We start from the raw sequence: 7,141 nt of genomic DNA, 5'->3' as shown, positions 1-7,141 counted from the left end.
AAATAGTGCTTTATAATCAATTGATTTTATTTTGATTGTGAGGTCCTAGGGCCCAGGACCCCCCTCCCTGGCTACGTGCTTGCTTCTAACGTAATATACGATATATATACACATAATACATAATATGAAAGCCCTAAAGAGATCCCCTAGCTATTATATTACTCCTGATACTATTAATGCACTCTAGTAAACATAGGAAAGAATAAAACCTTGTCAGTTCTTGCAGCAATGGTAGGGCTGCCTTGGTTATTTCTTCTTTTGACGCACACGATTCCACTTCAAGTCCATTGTGGTCCCTCGAACTCTCTTCAACGCTCCCCCGCAGGCATCTCTTTCCGCTACGCCGACATTTATCTATGGTCATAGAAAGTAAATCTTCAATGAATACGATGGCCATAACCATCACTAATTATTAGACTAGATCTGTAAAACAACATATGGACCCAAAAAAGTCAGTAATAGCCTTCTATTTAAATATATCACCTTAACATAATCTTTCTTAGCCCTTTTCGCTTTCGACGGGAAATGGGTCCTTCTATGTTCTTGCGCTCGTCGTTTGTGAGCAGCAAACACTGCAAACAGTGTGTATAAATATAGCACATTGTTATTGAACTATACTTTTGTAAATGGTTTTCCGTAAAATAAACCACCTGCATGGTTAGAACGAGCAAACATATTTTATGTTACTTGTTCTTCTTTTATGCAAGTGCCAAAATTTATACTGGAAATTAATATTCTGATAATAAGATGTACACGTTTGCAAACTATTGCCACAGCAAACACTGATGCACACATTTATCGTAACTTCTTGTCATCAAGTCTGCTAAAACCATTAACCTAATTATGACAAACTTTAACTTACCATCAGCGACTCTGCTAGTGCTTGTCAAATCTGATCGAGGTTCTAGCGGTGTTATAGGTTCTAGTGGGGTTCTAGGTTCTAGGGAAACATAAAATATTGTGATTAGCGCGTGCAAACTCCTGTATAATAATACAGTAGCAGCATTCACTGACGATTAAGTTATAGCCAAATTGGCGTTAACTAAAAACTGTTTCAGCAAAAATAATCTGTAACTGAACTTACCAGCCACGAACTCGGCATACGTAGCTGTACGTGTTCTTTCTATGAAATAGAGGAAATGCAGCCTATTTAGAATGTGAAACGCTACAAACCCGACAGGTACGCAGACCTACCCTTTATACCCAACCAATTTCAATTAGCATGTTTGTTTCTGTCTACACACCAAATAATAACTTTGTTAAGAAAAGCCCCTGTTTTAATTATCAGAGAAGGGTAGTTTGTTTTGATAGGCCCAAATATCTATGTTTTATCGAACAGGACAGTAATTTTACACACAAGTTTTTACGTTTGCATTGAAAGTCGCATTAACAGCTTATTCACAAGGGGACCACACATCGTACGAAATCAGCTACTGCGAGTGATTTCGTTACGAAATCATGCTACCCTTGGCGCACTGGCGCGGCAAGTGTCGCATGACTTGATTTCGTTACAAAATCATTGATTTCGTAACGAAATCAAGCTACTGCAAGTGAATGAGTTTGTAACGAAATCTATAGGGCGCCAAGTGTAGCATGGGGGTACGTGCGTGTACCCGCGTGTACGTGCGTGTAGGTCCATGTACCCGCGTGTACGTGCGTGCACGTGCATGTATCTCCGTGTACCCGCGTGTACGTGCGTGTACCCGCGTGCACGTGCGTGTACCTGCGTGTACGTGAGCATGCAGCGTTGGCACGCGCAAGCGTCATCTCTAACGTGGTAACTGCCGTCCGATGTTCCTTCTTAAGGAGGCTGGGCTGATTGTCAAGGTAGATCGGTTGGTCCGGTACCGGTGAGTCGGTCGGTAGCTGATGCCCGCATTTGTCCTGGCAGTGGATGGGGCGTCCTCGTCCAACTCCCCACGGTCAGTCGGGTAGTTGTTGTACGGACGCCTACAGCGAATGTCGCATCTTCCATTTCTGCCATTGTGATGAAGGGTTATCGTGGGCGAAAATCAGTACAAGTCACACAGGGTAGACTATAGGTTCTCTAAAATGCACATACACTCTAAACAACAGAGGGATGAATACACGAGAGCCCCGTCTCTTCCGCGCGGGCTCTTTTATACCCCTCTTTGTAAAACGAGCTGTGAATTCCTTACCTAATATGCTGCTACCAATCACTGCTGGCTGCAAGGACGGTAGAAGGTTGGGATTAGTGGCGATGGTCAGTTTTCTAGAGGGAGATTGGGTGGACGACCAATAGTGAGGAACGAGTGGGACTGCGTTTACGCCCCCCTCTTGGCCACGTGGGTGCCCAACGTAGGTGGTATAGGTATGTCGTAGGAGGTCCGATAGGTTTACAAACAGGCCGGTCATCAGCCTCCTGGAAATATCTTTATTCCGGCCACGGTGCATGTGTTCAGATGTGTTGAACCCAAGTTGTGCTTAACGTGTGTTTGTTCTTTGCCGACTGTTGCTAAAACGGACGTAGTGATACGGCCTTGGTGTATATTTAACTGCTATTTGTTATAACTTGACATGTCCTACATGGGCAGTGATGCCGCCAACATGTGTATGTCATTTGTAGCCAAGCTAATGTTGTTTATTGTGGGCCTACTGTTAACATATTTGTGAGTGGTCATCCGATAAATCCTTCCACACTGCTGTTGGTGTGTGTAGCATTAGTGTGTGTGTGGCCTGTTACCAAATGCGTTCGCATAATGATATCAACGTTGCTACATTTCCCCCTACGCCGAGGAAAGACAATGACCCATTGTCACTGCAGCTCCGACTGCTCTACTGAAATAGGGTGTAAAATTTCCGGGTGGAGAGCAACGGTAATGTCATTTGCTGTCGTGATTGAAGATCCTATTACTTTAGGCAAGTTTGATGTGACTTTAGATTAACGAAGGGGTGGCATAGGTAGTTGGAAGATGTAGCCGTTAGCAGTGATTGGCGAAAGGCAGGAAATGCACTAGGATAAAAATGAGCAAAGCAAAGAAGCATACTTATAAAGTGCAGTAATAAGAATAGCATGTAAAGCAGAAATGTAGGAAAACTTAGCGCGAAATGTAGCGGCAACACAAAATTGAAGCACGTGAGCAGGTGAAAGCAAAATTCATGGTAACAACAATAACATTTCAAACGTATCCGCAGTAAATCAAAACTGTTATGAACAATTTCGAATTAAAACACGTGGAAATACGGCAGTGGAAACGCAATACTATAATAAAATAAGCAAGCAATATGAAATACATAACATAGGCAATAAATGGGTAATCGATAAGCAGTAAATGGGCAATGATATAGGAAATACTAGGGAATGAAAGGTAACCATTAGGCTGATACGTGTTTATGGAAAGGAGCTTAGGGAAAGAGTAGGCTCCGAGGTGGGCCAGGAGAGTGGGACGTGCCGAAAGGGAAAGTAGCGAAAAGGCATTTGTAATGAACAGAGTGATGGAAGGAAAAGGAAGAGGGCAGAAGAATAAATCATTTTAGGCGATTGAGGCCGATGGCGTTGATGGCGAGCCGACGGGTCGGGGATGAGTGAGGTCGTGCTGTCGTCCTGGTGTCCTGGTGTCTTGGTGTCTTGTTGCTCCTCGAGAGTGAAGTGTGGCGCTCTCCGAGCGCTGGATAGTTCGCACCACAGGCTGTAGTTCTCGGCTAATGTTCTGCTGAACTCTACCCTCAGGTCGTTCATGCGAGATTGTGAATGCTGCAATTGAATCTGAAGGTTCTGCTTCTCATGGAGGACCTGGCTGAAGTCGATCCGGGCGTAGTCCAGGTTTGCCTGCAGCGAGTGTGCGCGCCTGGCTAGGTCGGTGAGCATGCTGGTGGACGCGTGTCTCTCGCGGTCAGCCTTCCTCCCGGCCTCTGCGCATGCAGCGTTGGCACGCGCAAGCGTCATCTCCAACGTGGTAACTGCCGCCCGATGTTCCTTCTTAAGGAGGCTGAGCTGATCGTCAAGGTAGATCGGTTGGTCCGGTACGGGTGAGTCGGTCGGTAGATGATGCCCGCATTTGTCCTGGCAGTGGATGGGGCGTCCTCGTCCAACTCCCCACGGTCAGTCGGGTAGTTGTTGTACGGACGCCNATAACTATATCTCCCAACACCCTTAAGCATGCAAATACGTCTGTAACTCTACGGTTTCCTGCGGGGTCGTAGGCAAGGAAGGAGGGGATGGTGGGGTGGGTGGTTCAGGCTGGCTAGACTCAACTAGATCCGGCGGCGGTGTCGGCCCTACAACGGCGTCCCGCGTAAGGGTAGGCGAGGCCGCAGGTCGTGTTGAGAAAAGTACGGGAGCGGGTGCGAAACGACGTCGATAACAACACCCTGGCTTAGTTTTCTTACAATAGAACCAGATAATCCCCACGCAACCAATGGCGAGCAATGCATAAATGGCAAACTGCTGCCACTGCACCCCCGAAAAACCAATGGATGCACCCAACAATGGGAGAGTTTCCCCGGCACTCATCTTTATCTACTCTGCATTAATATTACGTTAGTAACGTACTAACGTTACTATTACGTTTATTTACGTTATAATACGTTATTATTTACCTCTAGCAATTTCTGTCTTGCTTCTCGCTGTGTGTGGGTATCTTGCGCAGCCTGTGCTGTTCGGCTGACACTTCTCGCTTGCTTGCCTCTTCTTCCTCGTCCTCTTCCCCTTCCCATTCTTCTGCCCCGTGTCGTTCTGTTCCGCTTCGGAGATGGTTGGGCCTTCTGTTTCATTCGAGGACTAACATAACGATTGCTATTCTCCGAGAAAGAGTAATTCACATCTCATTTCATTCTATTACTTAGTGTAACTCAAAAGCCGATGAAACGCTCTGTGTACCCGCCCATCATCAGACTCGAGAACAAATTGATGTTTCGGATTATTTTTTCGTAGCTCGATTATTTTCCCAAGAACGTTTTTTCCTGTCGAGGAATCCCTCACATGGTAAAGTAACGTTTTTGATTCCATCGCACAGCCTTACAGCGTATTCATCAACATTAGACACCAATCTCTGCTTTAAAAAGTTTAAATCCTAACGTAGATATAACAATTAGGGCATCGTTTTTTAATACTCTGTTTCCCATGTCCATGCACCTAAAAATTTGGGTCAGTAGGTCGGGCGTGATTAATATATGACAGCTAGTATAACAATTATATACATAGAATTACATGGAAAATATCTCCATCCATTCTTTATAGACATCATATATATGCAAAGTACAAACTTGAACATCAAGCAATTCTAAAATGCAAATTGACATGCCATAATAATTTTTGCTTGCTTTATTTTGAAGATTCTGGAAAGATGTACAGAGTGGTGTAATCTAATTTAGTTACTTTAGTTACTTATGCCCCCGCCCCGGGGGCAAATGGATGCAGTTTCGTGCCAGTTGTGATATCATTTCGGTTACCAGTGTTTGCGATATAAATGACTAACAAGACCTGCAGCCAATCTATACGGAGTATTGCAACATACAACAACAAAATTATCGTCTCTTAAAGTGAACTGATGGTGGCAATATCGTCGCCATGATAAAGTTCCTGGATCCTTCTGTTCAAAGCAGCCAATCGCATTACGCACTTTGTTTTTGCTTGTGGATGAGGCCATTCTCCGAAAAATGTTTCCTGGCTGTGGCTGGTTCCTGCCTTCTCGGTCTCGGTCTGGTCAGTGGCTTTCTCCTTGGTCTTGCGGGTGGATGAGCCATGGGTTCACATACCCCCCCCCCCCATGGCTCAAATCCTCTATCTTACCAGTCACGGTGTCGACAGACAGCTCATCTTGTTCCACGTTCATCTTCCTCCTTTTGTGGCGTGCGGGTTACTCCCTTTTGCCAGTGGTTTTCTGTTTGTGGCCAGTGGTCAGTGAACATTCTGAATTAAAAATAATGCTTTCCAGTAGTTTACGTGGTATTGTATTTTAAGACATGTATAAGACTGAGGCCATTCTCCGAAAAATGTTTATCAGAAGTTGATCATAAGAATCCTGGCTGTGGCTGGTTCCTGCCTTCTCGGTCTCGGTCTGGTCAGTGGCTTTCTCCTTGGTCTTGCTGGTGGATGAGCATCCTCATTTCATCACATCTATGCAACACTGACGGAAGTGTGCTGTCCATCTCAGGCACACTTGGGTTTTCGCTCTGCTTTGACAAGGGCAATCAATTAATGTCTGTTAGACATCAAACAGGTGAAAAGCACAACAAGCAATTCAACATGGTACAAGCTTATGCTACAATATACCGGATTCCATCACAACATTTGAACTACGCAGAAGTGATCAAATCTATAGATACTGGTTTCTTTTATACAACGATTTTTTTCAAGAAATTTGTCGCCGTAGCAGTAGTAGACCATTTAAAAAGTTAGACCGTTATTTAAAAAGTAGACCGTTTAAAGCAGTCGTAGACCATTTCAACATCGTCAACATCATAATTAGATGTATCAGCCTTGTCAGCCTATGTGATGATGATACATACTAAACAAATCGTACAACAGACGGACATTGCTGTTGTGCGACAGGGAGGAGATACTGCCTGAAAAGTAATTCTATTACCAACATATTTTATAGTTTTTTTTATGCAAGAAGGATGTGCTATTTGCAGGCACACTTGGGTTTTCGCTTTGATTCGACAATGGCAATCAACGAGTTTCTGTAAGGCATCAAACAGGTGAAAAACAAACCAAGCACTTTATCATGGTACAAGCTTATGCGACAATAGATTTGATTCCTGGACACAATTATAAAATATACGAAGAAGGCCACCCAAGGCAAAGCAGAGCTGGCATGACAGCTGCTTTAACAGACCTGCCAACCGGTGCTTCATGAAAATAGTAAGGATTTTCTTTTCTTGCAGCAGGCGGCCATTTTGTTTGTGTGTTATGCGCGCAATAAATGATGGGACTAACTCTAGATCATGCGAGAACAACGACGTTGACCAAGCCAACCTGTGATTCATAAAAACAGTAAGGCATCACTTAGTTTATAGGAATTAATGAATTTATTAATGACGAAATAAAATCTGAAATAACTTATATAACAAAAATTGAAAACAAATTCACGAATTTCAATGACAACCAAAAAACTGAGTGATTGCACTGTTTTCAATGATAAGGCAGGAACGAGGCAGATGAGTCTTAAGTAAATTA

General features: G+C 43.9%; 1 long non-coding RNA gene across 1 annotated transcript in view; it reads right to left on the bottom strand.

The window, feature by feature from the left end:
* The window catches only part of LOC106820899, a 3,061-nt gene extending 2,435 nt beyond the window's left edge, over nt 1-626 (bottom strand). The window contains exon 1 of the long non-coding RNA XR_001395663.1: nt 210-626. This is a non-coding gene — a long non-coding RNA (uncharacterized LOC106820899). The remainder of the gene's footprint in view (nt 1-209) is intronic.
* Nucleotides 627-7,141: the final 6,515 nt, after the last annotated feature.

Source organism: Priapulus caudatus, unplaced genomic scaffold, assembly GCF_000485595.1.
Source record: "Priapulus caudatus unplaced genomic scaffold, Priapulus_caudatus-5.0.1 Scaffold51, whole genome shotgun sequence".
NCBI classification, from domain to species: Eukaryota; Metazoa; Priapulida; class Priapulimorpha; order Priapulimorphida; family Priapulidae; genus Priapulus; species Priapulus caudatus.
The sequence above is the reverse complement of the archived record's forward strand: the minus strand, read 5'-3'. Positions and strand labels throughout refer to the sequence as shown.